This window comes from Chionomys nivalis, chromosome 9 (assembly GCF_950005125.1).
Source record: "Chionomys nivalis chromosome 9, mChiNiv1.1, whole genome shotgun sequence".
Classification (NCBI taxonomy): Eukaryota; Metazoa; Chordata; class Mammalia; order Rodentia; family Cricetidae; genus Chionomys; species Chionomys nivalis.
Genome location: NC_080094.1, coordinates 22,634,210 through 22,653,171, shown reverse-complemented (window position 1 = coordinate 22,653,171; position 18,962 = coordinate 22,634,210). Strand labels below are relative to the sequence as shown.

General features: G+C 40.7%; 1 protein-coding gene across 7 annotated transcripts in view; it reads right to left on the bottom strand.

Moving 5' to 3' along the window:
* Ncoa6 (nuclear receptor coactivator 6) overlaps positions 1-18,688 on the bottom strand; it is an 87,786-nt gene extending 69,098 nt beyond the window's left edge. For 5 of the 7 annotated variants that reach the window (XM_057780375.1, XM_057780380.1, XM_057780381.1 and 2 more), the window contains exon 1: positions 33-884. The gene's annotated coding sequence lies outside the window, so the exon portion shown is untranslated. Of the gene's footprint in view, positions 1-32; positions 885-18,510 lie in introns of those variants that run through there. The other 2 variants (XM_057780376.1, XM_057780378.1) reach the window with 1 other exon arrangement.
* Between the last annotated feature and the right edge of the window lie 274 nt (positions 18,689-18,962).

The following is an 18,962-nucleotide window of genomic DNA, read 5'->3' as shown; positions in this document are numbered from 1 at the left end:
AGCTTTACAGACCAGGTAGTAGTAACACACACCTTTAATCCCAGTAACCACACTAGTTGCCATAGAAACCGAGAAGTTCATGCCTTTGATCCCAGCCCTAGAGAGGATTGTAAAACAGGAGGAGACAGCTCTCAGTCTCAGTCTCATTCTGAGATTCCTGGAGGCAAAAGTAGGTAGAAGAGTCAGTGGATGGCTGTTTTACTTTTCTGACCTTCAGGTTGAACCCCAATTTCTCCCTCTAAGTTTTTACTAATCATGCTTCATTTTGGTGCCCAACTTTTGTGGCATGAATTTATGAAAAAGCAGTATGCCTGAGGCCTTTTAAAGTCACCAGCCCAGGCCAGAGCTGGGATTGGAATTCCACTTCTAGGAATTGAAATCCAAACCTAGCCACCTAGGTTAAGGAAAAGCAGTAGTGCTCAGAGCTCCCATCTGCCCCAGCTTAGCTTTCTCTCCTGCCTTGCCCATCCTTGTTCCCACCCCCATGGGGCACACATACAGCTTTTTCCAGCTCCCTGCAGTTTCCTGTGGCTCCAGCAGTCCAGTTACTTGTCCCTAGCCTTGTGTGTGTGTGTGGCTCCTACATGGCTACCACAGTTTCCCCTGACTCCTGCAACCTGTGTGCAATTGCTGTACAGCTGCCCTGACCTGCCTCTCAAATAAAATTCCATTCAGTTTGGTTTTGAGTTTTGCTTAGAAAATCCACAGGCTTTTCTGGCCCACACTGTTATTACACTTTAAAAAGTCTCAACTAACCCAGGATTTTAACAAAGGTAGATCATCTGCTAACTATGATTTTTTTTTAGCAATTTGTAAACCATTCCTAAGATAATTGCAGGTAATATCCCCATCCAAGAATTTAATAATCTTTCTGTTTTCTATTGTGGATGGAATTCTAGGAGAGGTATATGTCTTACCTGGGACTTACACACCCTTAGTCATAGCTGATATCAGTTTGATAATTCATATTATTATCTTTAAAGAAATGGTTTGATAAGAGTCAAGAATGAGAAACTTTTAGAAATGATACCAACTTTACTGACTAGTAATGAGAAGTTGACCGAAAGGATTCATACCATTGAAAATGATGACCTTCATATCCCAGATAAAATTCAAACCATGTCAATGGATTATGAAACCTTACAAAATGGCACTGAGAGATTATCTGAAAGGATTCATACTGTTGAAATTGACAATACAAATCTGTTATAAAGTTTTGACAAGCTAGCAGATAGAACATCCTTCCTGGCAATCTACATTCCAACCAAATAATCTCTAAGGGTGAAAAGATATCATTAATGGAAAAATATAAAAACTTGTGCAGAATAAGAACCAGAAATTATTTGATGAAATCATTAGAAATATTCACAGATCAAGAGATTCAGACTTTATAAAAGACAGTGATAAAAAGATTTGAATCGATCAAGGAACTTGTCAGAACTGATAAGCAAGGAAAAGAGGTACAGGTAAAAGACAACAGTAAAGATTTCAGAGTCAGAGATGACTTACCAAGAGTTTTAGCTACTTATCCTGTTATTACGGCTAGAAAGCCAGCAAATACTCAATACCCAAAAGGATATACAGAATGTAAATGCGAACCTATACATATGAGAGATCTAAAAGATATAAGCAAGCAGTTGTATCTTATGGCATGCATTCACCGCATGTGAGGGAGTTGGTAAAGACATGGGCTTCAAGAAATAAAGTTACTCCACATGATTGGCTTCAATTAGTCTCAGCTGTACTAGACCATGGTCCACAGTTACAGTGGAAGAAGTTTTAGAGAAGAGGCTAAGGCCCTTGAACATCAAGGTAGAGTCAGAGGTTTTGAGGCCTCCCAAGATCAAATTCTTGGTGAGGGCCCTTATGCTGATTCAGATAGTCAAGCTACGTACAATGAATACATATTCATACAGCAGCTTTGAATGCTATGTCATACAGCAGCCTTGAATGCTTGGGACAAGAATCAGGAAAAAGAATTGAATCATATACTAAGGTTATATAAGGCCCAAGAGAACCCTTTAGTGACCTTTTGCAAAGATTAATTTAAATAGAAGTAGCAGATCCAGAAGCTAGACAAGTAAGTACTCATTGAGTCTCTTGCTTTTAAAATGCTAACTTAGAATGTAAAAGATACTTGAGCTCTTAAAAAGTCAGATCAGCACCAACAATGAATGGGTCCTACACACAGCCAATATTGAATCTTTTATAACACTGAGGCTTGGGTAGAGAAATCTGACTTATGGTACCAATATCCTCTGCAGGGTAAAATCTCACTACCTAAACATATATATTTCCCTACTTTCAGCATAAAGTCACGACTCACTTAAAAATAAAAGCTGGCTTTGGAGTTGGATGGTGGCTATACTTCCCTAAATCCAGCATGTGTTCAAAGAAAAATTCAGAGTTTCTGTCTCATATTAGGAGCCAACAGGTGTGGGACAGAAGGAAAATAAAAACCTAGGGACTAAGGTTATCAAAAATTCTACTTCTCCCCATACCTATTTGTGTCTCTATGGTACCTTTCTTTGAATATATGCTATTGAAATTCAAACTTTTTGTTTTGATATGAATAATGTTTAAGTTTTCCACAATAAACAATAAATTTTCCTACAGTAACCTCTGACGTCTCCAGAAAGAAGATGGGGCCCCACAACGACTCCACCTGATTCATATGATGCCATTCAGGTGATAGCACTACTTAAAGATCAGCATTGGTTTACAAACTGCTCAGAACAATTTCAAGGTAGCTAGCTGAGATAACCCAGCCTCACAGATATCCTAGCCAGTACTTGAGACAAGTCCTGCACTTTCCCACTATACATAGACTGGAAAAAAAAAATGGTATAGCTACCTCTACCAGGACTTGACAATTAACTTAAATTTTTCTTTCAGGATCCCCTAAAGATACCGTCACCCCCAGACAGCAGGAAGTAAATTTAAAAACACAATGCCCACATTCCCAAGAGGTGGGTGGGTGGTTTTTAATCATTCAATGGATTGTGGGTATTATCGATATAATAGGATAAAAGAGTAGATTATTGAGTCTACTCTGAATTTAAAATGTAAGAGTTAGCTAGTAACAAGCCTGAGCTAACAGTCAAGCATTTATAATTAAGTCTCCATGTGGTTATTTGGGAACTGGCTGATGGGACAGAAAAGTCCACCTACGCTGATTATGCTGTATTTGTAATAGATGCATGCTGCCGTATGGTATCAAGATGTCTTTATTTATTTTTGGTTTGTTAAGATACGGTTTTCTCTGTGTAGCCTTGGCTGTCCTGGTGCTCATTCTGTAGACAAGGCTGGCCTCAAACTCACAGATCTGCTTGCTTCTGCTGGATTAAAGGTGTACACCACCACTGTTCAGAAAGATGTTTCTATTTTTATATAGTTTAACCCATTAAGAATATAGCAACATGTTAAACAGAGATGACAGGCACTATGACAGAAGGAGGATTATGTGTATGAAAATTTGTATGGTAAAGTATTTAAAGTATCACCCAGCTCCCAACTAAACTGTGATACATTGCAACAATGCTACAAGAAAATAATATATAGCTGGGTGGTGCTGACACACATCTTTAGTCCCATCACTTGGGAGGCAGAGGCAGCAGATCTCTGTGAGTTTAAGGCCAGCCTGGTCTACAAGAGCTAGTTCCAGAACAGGCACCAAAGCTACACAGACAAACCCTGTCTCAACAAACAAACAAACAACAAAATAATATTAAAATCCAGTATTAACTGGTAGCTAGTGGCAACAGAATTAGTAGCCATTCTAAAAAAATAATATGACAATATAGCCAAAAATAATCTTTTGTTCTAATTTTACATCACTTTAGGAAATATAGTCTAGCAGAAAAATAGGAAAAGGCTTAAAAACAGTTACAAAGGTACAATTGAGAATTGCAAAAACAGATATTAAAAAAACCTGAAAAACATTTAAACACCAAATAATCAAGTTTTACTATTTTGTATTCACTAAGAATGGCAGATACATAGACATGACTGAAAGTGCATCAACACTGTTACCAAATAATAAAAATATGATACAGAAAGCTCTGTGTTAGATCCCCAAAACGTAAAGACTGTAAGAAACTGTATGAATTAAGCTTAGAAAGCCTGTACAAATAAGATAACAATTCTGTGTTTACAATAAACACAATTTTAAAATTTCATGGGGATAATTGTTCTTAAACACAAAATCAAGAATTGCCTTGACACAACAAAGGAAAAGCACTTGAGAACCATTATTGGTCATAATTTGAATGAGTATTCACAATTTGAATACAATCCTATCGTGGACAAATACAACAAGCTTTCACGAAAGAGAAAAAAACTGGTAGATGACTCAGTCATCTTTCTGCTTTTTGCTCCAGTTTAAGGACTGAATTTGGATCTCTAGGACCCTTGTAAAAAGTTAGGCAAGAGGAGCCGGGCAGTGATGGCGCACACCTTTAATCCCAGCACTCGGGAGGCAGAGGCAGGCGGATCTCTGGGAGTTCGAGGCCAGCCTGGTCTACAAGAGCTAGTTCCAGGACAGGCTACCAAAGCTACAGAGAAACCCTGTCTTGAAAAACCAAAAACCAAACAAAACAAAACAAAAAAAAAGTTAGGCAAGCGGGATGGAGAGATAGCTTATTGGTTAAAGAACACTTATTGCTCTTGCAGAAGATCCAGATTAAGTTTCCAACACCCACATGGTGGCTCACAACCATCTGTAACTCCAGTTCCAGGTGATCTAATTAAAGCCTTCTTCCGACCTGCACTGGCACCAGGCAGACAAAATAATCATGAACTTAAAAGAAAAAAAAATGATCTGGAGGTATCAAAATCCCTGACTTCAAACTCTACAACAGAGCTACAGTACTGAAAACAGCCTGGTATTGGCATAAGGACAGGAGGACCACTGGAACCGAATAGAAGACCCACGTATCAATCCACACATCTTCGAACATCTGATATTTGATAAAGAAGCAAAAAAATATCAAATGGAAAAAAGAAAGCATATTAACAAGTCATGCTGGCATAACTGGATATCAACATGTAGAACAATGAAATAGACCCATATCTATCACCATGCACAAAACTCAAGTTAAATGGATTAAAGACCTCAACATAAAGCCAGCCACACGGAACCTTATAGAAGAGAAAGTGGAAAGTACACTTGAACACATTGGCACAGGGAACCACTTCCTAAATATAACCCCAGCAGCACAGACACTGAGAGAAACAATTAGTAAATGGGACCTCCTGAAACTGAGAAGCTTCTGTAAAGCAAAGGACATGGTCAACAAGACAAAACGACAGCCTAAAGAATGGGAAAAGATCTTCACTAATCCCACATCAGACAGAGGTCTGATCTTCAAAATATACAAAGAACTCAAGAAACTGGACACCAAAAGATCACATAATCCACATTAAAAAATGGAGTACAGACCTAAACAGAGAACTCTCAACAGAGGAGTCTAAAATGGCTGAAAGACACTTAAGGAAATGTTCACCATCCTTAGTCATCAGAGAAATGCAAATCAAAACAATGCTGAGATTCCATCTTACACTGGTAAGAATGGCCAAGATCAAAAACACTGATGACAACTTACGCTGGAGAGGTTGTGGGGAAAAGGGAACACTTCTGCATTACTGGTGGGAATGCAAGCTGGTACAACCCCTTTGGATGTCAGTATGGCGATTCCTCAGAAAATTAGGAAACAACCTTCCTCAAGACCCAATAATATCACTTTGGGGTATATATCCAAAGGATGTTCAATCGTGCCACAAGGACATGTGCTCAACTATGTTCATAGCAGCTTTGTTTGTCATAGGCAGAACTGGAAACAACATAAATGCCCCTCGATCAAAGAATGAATAAGAAAAATGTGGTACATTTACACAATGTAGTACTACATAGCAGAAAAAAAAAAACGACAGCTTGAATTTTGCAGGAAAATGGATGGAGCTAGAAAACATTATTTTGAGTGAGGTAACCCAGATACAGAAAGACAATTATCACATGTACTCACTCATAGGTGGTTTTTAAACATAAAGCAAAGAAAGCCAGCCTACAAACCACAATCCCAGAGAACTTAGACAACAATGCGGACACTAAGAGAGACTTACATAGATATAATCTACATGGGAAGTAGAAAGTATAAAAAGACAAAATCTCCTGAGTAACTTGGGAGCATGGAGACGTTGGGGATGATTGAAGGAAGGAGGGGAGAGGCAGGGAGGGGAGCAGAGAAAAATGTAGAGCTCAATAAATAAAAAAAGAAAATGAAAAAATGAGCACACACCTATTGTGGTTTGAACAATATCGTCTCTTGTAAGTCTTAGCTGGGAGCTGTTTTAGGATTAGGAGGTAGGGCTTTGATGAAAGAAGTATGTCACTGGGGGCAGGCTTTGAGGTTTCAAATGACACCAATTAGAGCTTGTTTTCTTGCCTCCTATTTCAGGTTCAAGATGTGAGCTCTCAGCTCTTCCTGCTGTGATGCCTTTGCTCTGATAACATGGACTCTAACCCACTGAAACCCTAAGCTCAATTAAATGCTTCCTTTTATAAACTGCCTTGGTCATGGTGAAATTATAACAACAGAAAAGTAATACACCTATAATCCCAGTGCTAGGAGGCAGAAAGAAGAGGATTCCCTGGGGTTCACTGGCCAGTTGGTCTAACCAATCTGTGAGTTTCACATTAGGTTAGAGACCCTGTCTCAAAATAGTAGTAGTGGTTGTAAAGTGGAGAGCAATCAAAGAAGATACCCAATTTGACCTCTGGCTTTCACATGGGCACATACACCTGCATGTATTATATGTACACTCACACCCATGAGCACACACATAGTACACACAAGTATGCATACATGCATGTGCACGGCACACACAACACAGGGGGATCTTATCATTACTTCGAATAGTACAGTGTTTTTTTTTTTTTACATGTTTCCATTAGACAGATATATTCTTTAAATTTTTGTGTTTGAGTGTTTTAGGTTAAATGTTATTTATGTGCAGAACATGTGTGCCTGATGCCCACGGAAGCAAAAGAGGAACTGAAACTAGGTTATGAACAGTTGTGAGCTGCTATATGGGTGCTGGGAACTGAATCTATGTCCTCTGGAAGAGCAGCAAGAGAACTCTTAAATCACCAAGCCATTGCTCTAACCCACATCAGTCAGAGCTTTTAAAGAATATGGAAAGGCCGAACAGGTTTAGAGAAAAAACAAGAAGTAAAGGAGAGCAAAGAGAAGTCTGAAGAAAAATCTGCAAGAAAATGAAACCAGGGGCTGGAGAGATGGCTCAGAGGTTAAGAGCATTGCCTGCTCTTCCAAAGGTCCTGAGTTCAATTCCTGGCAACCACATGGTGGCTCACAACCATCTGTAATGGGGTCTGGTGCCCTCTTCTGGCCTGCAGGCATACACACAGACAGGATATTGTATACATAATAAATAAATTTAAAAAAAAAATGAAACCAATATGGTTATCAATGCCTAAACTCATAGACAAGCTTTTGATTAGAGACCCTGAAAAGCTACTTCCTAGTGCCCATAGATGACTGACCAAGAGAAGAGGCTTCATAAAATCCTCAAGGTTTTCTGGGCTATTATTCTTTATAAGAAAGGCTACTTCTGGACTGTCCTAATGAAGAATTAATGGCATAAACAAATGATGGATGTGTTAAATCACTGATCCTCTGTTTTAATTCAGGGTGTTTCCTATAACTGTCCCTAAAATTTGAATCAGTTACCCAAAATTTGAATCACCGCCCACTATTTAAAAAATTCTGCAGTGACACCCTGCTCCCAAATACTGTCCAGCCATCAAAGCCACCAACATGAAAATGTCCTAGACATGGTACCCATGCCACCAACAAGCTGCTCTGGCTTCCTTTCTCCACAACTCCACACACCAGCAAGCAGACAGCTCACCATTTAATTACCCATATCCTTTTTATACCCGGCATCCCTTGACTCATCTCCCCTCTTGTTACAATCTTATCTGTATCTATTTGTTTTGTAAAGGTTTTGATTGTGTATATGTGTTCATGATGTATGTGAGACATATGTACCATGGTGTAAACGTGGAGGTCAGAGGACAACTCTGCGGAAAGCAGAAAGTACCTTTATCTACTGAGCTGTATTGCTGGTCTATTTAGTAAAATTTAATTTACTAGCTCTGTGTTATCTCAAGTGCTACGTATTAAGAGATGAATTGTGTCCTCCGATCTGTTTAAGTCTTTATTTTCAGAAAGGGACTTTATCTGAAATAGGAAACTTGTTAAGATGAGGTGGTATCAGAGGAGGCTCTTAATCCAATGATTCTTGTCTTTCTAAGAAGGACATCTGAATACAGAGACACTGGGATAGCTCCATGTGACTACAAAGGAAGAGACTAGCATGATGTGGTGGCAAACAAGAAGCATCAAAAACTGACGTTAGCTGTGCAGAATAGCACAAGTCTCTAATCCTGGCATTCTGAGGCTAAAGTAGAAAGGTAAAAGTTTACCAGAGTCTGAGGAATCACGACTTTGTTGGCACCCTAAGTTCAGAATCAACTTTAGCTGTTTTAAGTCACTGAGTTAGCATCTCTGTAATTGAAGCCCAGGAAAATCAATATGCCACCTTTTTCATAGAGCCTTCCCTTAACTTTCCAAGAAGTGATCTGTTTTCCAAATTCCCACAGCACTGTGTTGCTTTGTATCCAGAGACAGTCTTATGATGTAGTACAGCTGAACTGGAACTCACTATATGGCCTAGAATATCTCCAAGCTTGTGGTACTTCCTTAGTCTACCAAGTGCTGTGACTCTCTTTCTCTCCTTTTATGTTCACAGGACCTTTCTAGAGAACTTTTCCTGGAAAGCAGAAACTATTGATGGCCCTCTGTACCTAAGGATACTGCATTAAATAATAGAAAATTACATTTGTAATGATTTTTTCTAACTCTCTAAACGATACAATATAACTAATTATATAGTATTCTCACTGTATGAAAGGAAGAAACTTGGTCAGTCATCGTCATCAACTTTGACCATGAAACCCAATATGAACAAGTTCAACAGAACCGCCATATATGGGCTTCCCATGTAAGCTTCAGCATTGCCAGAGCATAAATTTCGTGCTTTTCAATTTCATACTGTATTAGGTAGTATAAATAATTTAGAGATAAGGTAATTCCAAAAATACAGGATACAGAGGTTATATGCAAATAGGATAGCATTTTCTTTTTTTCTTCATTTTTTTTTTTTTTTGATGTGTTTTGTTTTGTTTTGTTTCGAGACAAGGTTTCTCTGTAGTCTTGGAGCCTGTCCTGGAACTCATTCTGTAGACCAGACTGGCCTCAAACTCACAAAAACCCGCCTGCCTCTGCCTCCTGCATGCTGGGATTAATGCATGAGCCACCACCATTTGTCTGGACAGCATTTTCTATAGGGAATTTGAGAATCTATGAGTTTTGGTATCCAAGAGAGTCTGAAATAAATCCTCCACGGATACTGGAGCCCAAATATACTCATACCTGTGGACAGTTCTCAATACCTGGCATGCATTTAATATGTACCGACTAGAAGTCACATTCCCAATCCCCAACACACTTATTTTCATCTGAATGGTTCTGAATGCATCATCTCCACACATGCTGACAAGTTAAACACAACACAAAATTTTTCTAGTGAAAAGTCTTATTTTTTGTTTACTTGGTGCTGGGTACCCAAACCAGACCCCTGAACACTCACAACAGTCACTCTCCATTGAGCCACATTCCAGGCAAAGACACCATTTCTTAGGGACATTTCTAGATTTACAGCTGCTTACCATGTCAATACATAGAATATTGATATGTACACATATTGCTCTTAGATAATGTCCACAATGGAAAAAGATGTTTAAAATTACATTATTTGGAAACTACTTGATTTTCCTTACTCTCTTCTCGCTATCTAGGTCACGTTTGGTAGGAAATAGAAATCCTCCTGCCTCAGGCTTCTGAGTATTAGGATTACAGGCATGAGTCAAGGCATCTAGGTTTGATTTTTTTCTTAGTTTAATAAAATGCAGTCTACCTAAAAAATCTTCTCAGCTTTGCTGACATTTGGTGGGTAACAACGATACTTTTAAATTTCTTCAACTGTTTAAATACTTTAAGTCTATATTTTATAGAAAATCCAGAGTTACTTTCATATAACATTAAATAAATATGGAAAAGGAGATGGTGAGATGCTCAGCAGGCAAGGGCAACTGTTGCCAAGCCCAACAACTTAAGTCCAATACCTGAGACCCACATGGTACAAGAAAACATGATCACATGTGCACAAACACACACACAACAAAATTAATAAATAAATGTAATTTTAAAAATTAGTAATATAGGTAGGGACTTAACCTAATGAACAATTTCCCAAATAGTAATCTAATTCACAAACTCACCATGTCCTCCTGTGAGATCTTTGTCTGAACTTTTTTAATCTTCCTTCCTTCCTTCCTTCCTTCCTTCCTTCCTTCCTTCCTTCCTTCCTTCCTTTCTTTCCTTCTTATGTATACAATATTCTGTCTGTGTGTATGCCTGCAGGCCAGAAGAGGGCACCAGACCCCATTACAGATGGTTGTGAGCCACCATGTGGTTGCTGAGAATTGAACTCAGGACCTTTGGAAGAGCAGGCAGTGCTCTTAACCTCTGAGCCATCTCTCCAGCCCCCTTTGTTTGATCTTTAAAAAATGTAAATAAATGGGCAGTGTAAAATAAATATTCGACAGGTTTAGTATTAGTAAAAGAGATGGCTAATGAGAACTTTGTTGCCTCTTTGCGTGCATACTGGGAATGCCAAAGTTGTACACTGATGTATATAGAACATAAATACCTATTTATAGTGTAAGCGCCCTTCAAAGTTGGTGATCATTAGTATTATTAACAGACACAAGTTAATATTATTAGCTGTTCACTATTATTCTTAATGATACAGAACAGAAAATCCCTCACAATTACGTGTTCTGGTTTATATATAAATATAGCATATCAAACTATATGGCTGCCATTACTCCTTCTACCAATAGAGTTTATTCCCTTTATGTACTTATCCATTTATGGCTGTAGACATTTATTAAATATTTTACTAGTTATTTTCTCTCTCTCTCCCTCTTTCTCCCTCCCTCCCTCTCTCCCTCCTTACCTCCCTCTCTCCCTCCCTTTCTGTAGCTCAAAGGGCTGTTCAGATCTCCTGGAAATGGAGTTACAAGTAGTTATGAGCTGCCTGATGTGGGTGCTGGAAATCAAACTTAGAACAATATACACTCTTCCTTGCTGAGCCATGGCTCTGGGCCTAGAAGTTTATTAACTAACTCAGCAAATATTTGTTGAACTCCTACGCACCCGTCATATGTATTTTTTAGAATAAACTAAAGTAGAAAAGATCCACTATTTAAAAGTAGATAAAATATGCTAGATTATACAGTAGGTAGACATTGGAGCCAATGGCAAGGAAGGGGATAATGTAGGAGCAACCCCCGGCCCAGCCCTCAAGAAGCAATCAATCTAATGAGCAGGGAAGACATAAACCAGCTCCATCACTTCCCTTTCTTCCCATATTGATCCAGGACTTCACAAAAGGGCTTCTTTTTCCTGACAGCTTTCATTACAACACTAAAATTTTTGATGGAGTCCTACTGTTTAGTCAATCAAGTCAAACTCTTCCGCCTGGAACAAGAAGAAATAGAACAAAGTCTTCCACAAACCAGGTGTGTGGCATAAACCTGTAATCCCAGCATTCTGGAAAGAAGGGAGTATCTCAAATTCAACACTAACCTGGGCTCCGTAGAGAGAAGCTGTCTTAGAACAAAACAACAACAAACACAACCAAAAAAGCCTTCCATGGTCTGTTAGCAAATGCACAAACTAGGAACACAGGCTTTGCAACTAGACTGTCCGAATGCAAATTTATTATCAATCGTTACCCACATTTCTTGCTTAATCTATAAAAAGGAATTTTAAAAACAGGAGGCTTCTTTACTAAGTTATTATGAGAATAAATAAAATATAACTTGCAAAATGCTCATCACCTACTTAGCGAATAGTAAGCATGCAAAATATGAGCCCTACCTAAGTTTTACCTATCACTGTTGCTGCCATTCAATCTTCAATTTGGGTCTTATCTCCAAAAACCCAGTATAACACCCTGTTTTTCAGATAAACTGAACTCTTTATTTTTATTTGGTTTGTGTGTAAGTTAGAGGACAACTTTGTTAAGTCAGTTCTCCCCTACTTTAAGGTGGGTTCTGGCAATCAAACTTGGGTAAGTGTCTTTATCTGCTGAGTTGTCTCACAAGCCCCAAACTAGATTCTTGCCATCCCTTAAGCATACACAACTATACTCATAATTCATCAGTCTGTAAAACAGTGTATCATCTCCACATATTAAGATTCTCACAATTCTTGAGGCTCAGTTCCACAATACATTACAGATACTCATCACACAAATTCTGCTATATTCATCTTGGTATCCCATAGACTCTGCAGTGTAGTTTGCAGCATACATGGTAGTTCTTAATAAAATGTTCGAAAAATGAATTCCTGCTTCCTCTCTCTTGTGGAACTGTAAAGATAGCAGCTCTATATCACAAGTATAAAGACCTCTTTTGATATTTCGTAAAGCTGGCTAGCACCAATGTGGTAACCCCTAAAAGCAGCACGGTACACAAAGCACAGTAGATGCCTAAAAATCCAGAGAGCTGAACTGAATGAAAGTCAGTCACCTCATCTTATAAATTAAAATCTCGTTTTATACACTGTGTTGAAGTATAGCTCAGCCTTTTAAATATATTTTAATATTTAACCTGCCCATAAACCCACGCTTATCTTCAGTCATTCCAACCACATCCCATTTGCTTTTTCTTGGTTAAGAGAGACAATATCCAAAATTAATCAGAAAATCAAATGTTTATAGAACATAAAATAAGCGAAAGTACTGCAGAGCATGAAGAACTGGAAAATACATCTGCCTACAAGTTTTACTGAGCTTTTCTATGAAAGAATATGAGCTTGGAGCTCTTCCAAGTTTTCAAGACAAGTCAGAAATTCAGAAGTTTGTGTAAAATTTTAAAGACTTTACCAAGAAATTCCTTTCAATCATCTCTGCCTAGCTCTCAATCATATTGAATTAATCTGAGAGACAAATATATGTGACAATTTGCTTAACTATGGTGAGTCCCTACTCTGTGTCAGGTAAAATAAATAGAATGAACAGTAAAAATAAATAGCAGCTAACATTTATTGAACATTTTGTAGATGAGAGGCACTGTTATATGTTACAGGAATTATTTTATCCTTTAAACAACTCTACTAATAAAGTACTATTATCTCTATTTTAAAGAGGAGGAAGCTAAGGCACAAAACTCATAAATCTGTTCCAGGTCATACAATTAGTAAACAGAAAAGCTGAAATTGGGACCTCAGATTCCACTGAAAAGTTTACAATTTGAAAGCAAGTGCTATTCAATATTTGCTATTGAGATCACTGATTATACAGATAAAATAATGAAACTGTACCTTGCCTCATCCCACACAAAAAGTGGATCAGAGATCTAAACATTAAGGGCAAAACAGTTGAGATTCCAGAAGATAATATACACAATATCTTAAAAAACCTTGGGGGAAGAAAAGATTGATAATGTTGATAGTAATATTCCAAGCTTTTAGCAACCTTAAACGGATTCATTTTATTTATTTACTTTTATTTTATGTGTAAATAAATAAATGTATATGTACCACATGTATCCAGTGCCCATGGAGACCAGAAGAGGGCAATGGATGAGTGCTCTAAACCACTGAGAAACCTCCCACTTTTTTTTTTTTAAACCAATGCTAAGGATCAAGCCCAGGGCACTGAGCATGTCAGGCAAATTCTGTCATTCAGCTATGAATTCTCAACTTTCAGAGTTTTAAAATATATAACAAACTTGGGATAGCAAAGTAAAGGTTGAACATCTAACACATCAAAAGTAGATCAAGTGTTTGCAAACATTTGTAAAAGGATATTTTCAGCTATGTGAACGGATATAGTCTCTGTCACCACGGCTCAATTCTGTCACTGGAAGCACTACAGCCATAGATGTTATGTAAACAAGTATGGTTGTACTCCAATGAAACATTCTTTACAAAAACAAGTGGTTGACCTATGAGCTTGTTTGGTGAATCTTAATGTAGAAAGCTGTAATTCCTATACTCTAGGAATACTTTCTGCATCTATTCTACTTTTTATGTCAGCTGACACCTCTAATTTTTCTAAGCTATACTACACACACACATATAACTTACACACACACACACACACATAGTATATAGTACATAGTACACAACCATACTACACTTAACAGTTTTGGAATGGTAAAAACAACAACAACAACACCCTCTAACTTATTATCTGTGACAATTTCCCATTTATCTTTATTTCACTGAAAAAAAAGTTTTTGATAATCATCATCTAAGCCAGAGTTTTAAAATGCTCCCTTATCATTCACAGTATCAGTTATCAACACCTGGAATGTCTAACTCTGCTCAATGTCCACTCTCCAGACCTTAATTTAGGACCTTATTATTTCTTTCCTTTCTCTTCAGTCTATCGCCTATATCTCAAAAGAACATTCCCATTGTGCTGGTAAGCTACCTCAGTCCTTAAAGTTCTTGTCTTCCAGGCATGAGGACCTAAGTTCTACCCCAGGAACCAATTAAAACAAACAAACAATAACAACAACATAACAGGTACAGTGGCACATGCTTGCAATCCCAGTGCAGAAAAGGCAGCCAGGCAGAATCCTGGGGTTTGCTAGGCAACTAGCCAACCCTACTTGGCAAATTCCAGGCCATCAAGAGGCCCAGCTGATAGAGGAATAGACGGATAGATGGACAGACAGATGGATGATAGATTGACTAATAGACAGACATGAATGTAATGTCAAGTTAAACAGTGCCTAGGAAATGACAATGGAGATTGAACTCTGGGTTCTACATGTATGAGCACACATGCGCACACCCATACACACAAAGAACATCCATTCATCTTTTAAAAATTAAATCTTAGCCGGGCGGTGGTGGCACACGCCTTTAATCCCAGCACTCGGGAGGCAGAGGCAGGCGGATCTCCGTGAGTTCGAGGCTAGCCTGGTCTACAAGAGCTAGTTCCAGGACAGGAACCAAAAACTACGGAGAAACCTTGTCTCGAAAAATCAAAAAAAAAAAAAATTAAATCTTATCATATACTACTCCTCTCGAAAGTCTTGTCTCCTCCTTACCTGAGGAGGATTCAGGCTAAACTCCTCAATTAAGTCTTTAACACCCTTTCTCATCTTGTCTCTGACCATACTTGCAAATACCATGCACCACCTTATTCAAGTTACATGTCTTTGACATTAAAGTTATCAGATCCATCACTAGATCTTATTTTTTAACGTGCTGGTATCAGAGTATATATAGGGCTTGGAAGAAGGCTCAGTTGGTAAAGTGCTTATCCCACAAGGGCATAAGGACCTAAGTCTGCAACCCTAATCCTATAGTGCATATCTGTAACTCCACCGCTGGAGGGTAAAGAATAGCAGATCTCTGAAGCCCCTTGGCTAGTCAGCCTAGCTGAATCACTAAGTTCCAGGTTTAGCAAGAGGCCCTGTCTCAAAAAATAAAATGGCTGGGACTGTAAAATGGCTCAGCAGGTAAAGGTACTAGCTGTCAAGCCTGATGACCTGAGTTCAATCTGGTAGACCCACATAAGTGGAAAAAGAGAAGTGATCCCAAGTTGTCCTCAGATTTCTACACACATATACAAATAACTAAAGAACAGAAAATAAAACGTCAAGGTAAAAAAATCATAAGATAGAAAAGCATTCAAGGAAGACACCCAAAGTCAGCCTCTGGTCTCCACATGCATATACACATACTCCACACACACACCACACACTACATACACACATACCACACACACACAGGGTACAAGGGAGATAGTTCAGTATTACAGTGCTTACCTAGATTGAGAAGGCCCTGAGTTTGATCCCTACCACATTCCCAAAAGGGTATGTGCACAAGATACAACAGCATAAATAATAAATAAATATGTATACAATATTCTATCTGTGTGTATGTCTGCAGGCCAGAAGAGGGCACCAGACCTCATTACATATGGTTGTGAGCCACCATGTGGTTGCCAGGAATGGAACTCAGGACCTTTGGAAGAGCAGGCAATGCTCTTAACCACTGAGCCATCTCTCCAGCCCCCATAAATAATTTTTATACCATTTTAATGTAACTGTTCTTATTTGTAATCAATGTAGTTTATTTTATACAATTAAAAATATTACTTTGAGAGATCCATGCTACAAGGACCATGACACACATAAGATCCTACCTCTCTGCATTAGAAAGACTCAGAAGAATTCTTACCGAATATACACGTGGTGTTGAAAATCCTTACAAATTCTTTTGATTAAAAGTCCCTCCCTACCCCTTTTGAGGTGGGGATAAAGCTAAGGACCTTATGTTGTATGCTAGGCAGACACTCTACCATTGAAGTACAATGTCAACCCCTGAAAGTCTTTTTTCTTCTCCTGAGACTGGGCCTTTACTCTATAGCCCAGTCCAGCTTCAAACTTAAAGCCTCAGCCTCCTATGCAAGGAGATTATAGATGTGAGTCACCAGGCCTAGCTTCTAAGGTTTGTTTTGTTTTTAATTATGTGGGGTCTTATATTGTCAATGGATTCTAGGACCTCCTAGGATATTAAAATCATTACATAAAGTGATATGGTATTTGCATATCCCCTATACCTATAATACCCAATAAAATGTAAATGTCATGTAAACAGTTTTTAAGCTGATTAGTTTAGGGAATAACAAGAAAAAATAATAGCAACAAGAAAAACCTGTATGTTTAGCACAGATCCAATGTTTTTAAATGAATGTTTCTAATCAGAGATTGCTTGAAATTGTAGATGCAAAACTCCGGGACATAAATCAACTATATATCAATGGCTGATTTATCTCGTATCCATTTAAACTCTGAATACCCTATTATAACAAAACTTCAATTAAAGTGAAAAGGATAGGGACCCTAGGTCTCTATTCATCGTTTTGTATACTTTCGCTGTGCACTAAACATCTAGAAGAAGGGGATCATCTTTTTAAACTCTAGAAAACGGTTCTTTCTTGATGCTTTTTTTTTTTGTACCAATGGCGAGCTAGGAAATATCCAATAACTGATTATCTGTACATTTTTGTATCCCATGCAGCCTTTGTACTGACCAACTCGTTCAAACAAAAATCAATGGCTCCCTAATATATGGAGCTATTTGACTTAGCAAGCGCCTGTAAGGCAAAGTGTCGAATGAGGAAGCAGTAGGCCATATTCAGGAGCCCCTTTCATCAACGTTCTATCTTGGGAAATCAACTACCTTTCTAGGTCTCAGGGTAAAATCACTACTTGATATGAAACCATGACATGATCTCTAAAGCCACCACAGTCAATACATATTCGTTCTTCACTATTTAACTAGCTCCAACAAGACCTTTCGGATGACCTCCCCAGGTGACCCTGCTCTTTAAGTGGCGGCTGTCCCCTTCCAGGAAACACACTTTGGGTCACCGCCCCCAAACAGCCGGGTCCCTCCTTTTAAAGACAACTCCTTGAGTTGATGGAGGTGCTCTCCGTTCCTAACCAGTTCCACTCTCTGTACCTTTTGCCGTCCAGCTCCTACATTCAACACCGGCCACCTTTTCTTTCCTCGTCAAGCTCTTCCCTTTTCCTGTTGCTGCCTCCAACGGGGCTAAGAGGCTCCTCGGGGCTCATAGGTTCTGAGACCCTCGGGAGTCATAAAGACTGGCCATTCAGCGCCAGGACCTTTCCAGATTGATTCCCGCGTCAGTCCCCCACTCTGATACTCGCGTTCGCAACCCCCATTTCTAAGCAACCACCTCTTGTGCATGCACGCAAAAAACTACTCCAGCCCTGACAGTCAGGACTTGGTCCCCAAGCCGCCTCCCCTACCCCTGGGTGCTACTCTGGGGTTCCGAACACTGCGCACGGCCTAACCCAACTCCACGGCCCGCCACCCCCTCAACCCACCAACCCCAGCGCCCGTCCCGTTCGCTTCTGGGGTCTTTTCTCCGCGCCCCCAGCCCCGACCTCACGCCCCGCGGTAGCCGGCTCACCGGCCGCAGCGCCACCCCGCGCAACCCCCTGCCGCCCTGCACTCCCGCAGAGGCCGGACCCCGCACCCTCCCCACCGCCGCCCCGCCGCTCCCGCCCGCGCCCCGCCCGCAGGCCCCGGGCCCGCTCCCCAACATGGCGACGGGGACACGAGCGCGGCGGCGGGTGGGGCGGCTGCGGGCCCGGGCCGCACTCGGGCCGAGCTGCACGACCGCCCGGCGCCATCTTCGCGCGCCAGGCCCGGGCGGCGCCTCCTCCCCACGGAGCCAGCCGGGCCGGGCCCGGGACGCTCAGCAGGCCCACCCCTTACGGGGCCAGCGTCGCCGTCGCCTCACCTGAGCGCGGCCCCGGCCCTCCCGGGCGGGCCTCGCAGCGCCGGCCCGGGCCGTGCGTGCCCGGCGCCCTCGGCGCGTCCGTCCGCCCGTCCTCGCGTGCGCCCGTCCGTCCGGCCGTCGGCGCCCGGCCGCCCGCAGCCCGACCCGGCAGGGCCTCAGGGAGCCGGTGGGGAGGGGGGGGGGGATGGGCCGGACCGGGCCGGGGAGGGAGGGGGAGGGAAGGAGAGAGGGAGGGAGCGCGGCGGGGGCGGGGCGGGCCCGAGGGGCGGGGCTCTGTCCACGTGACCAGGCGTCCCCTGGCGCGCAAGGTGGAGCGCGCGAGCTGCGGTGCTGGCTCCGGTCTCGGTCTGGTTAGCTGTCCAGCGCTGTCCCAGCGGATGGCTCCACGCCTCAGTTTGCTCATCCCAACTATGGGGATAACAGCATTTTCTTGCGAAGAGGAAATGAGGGAA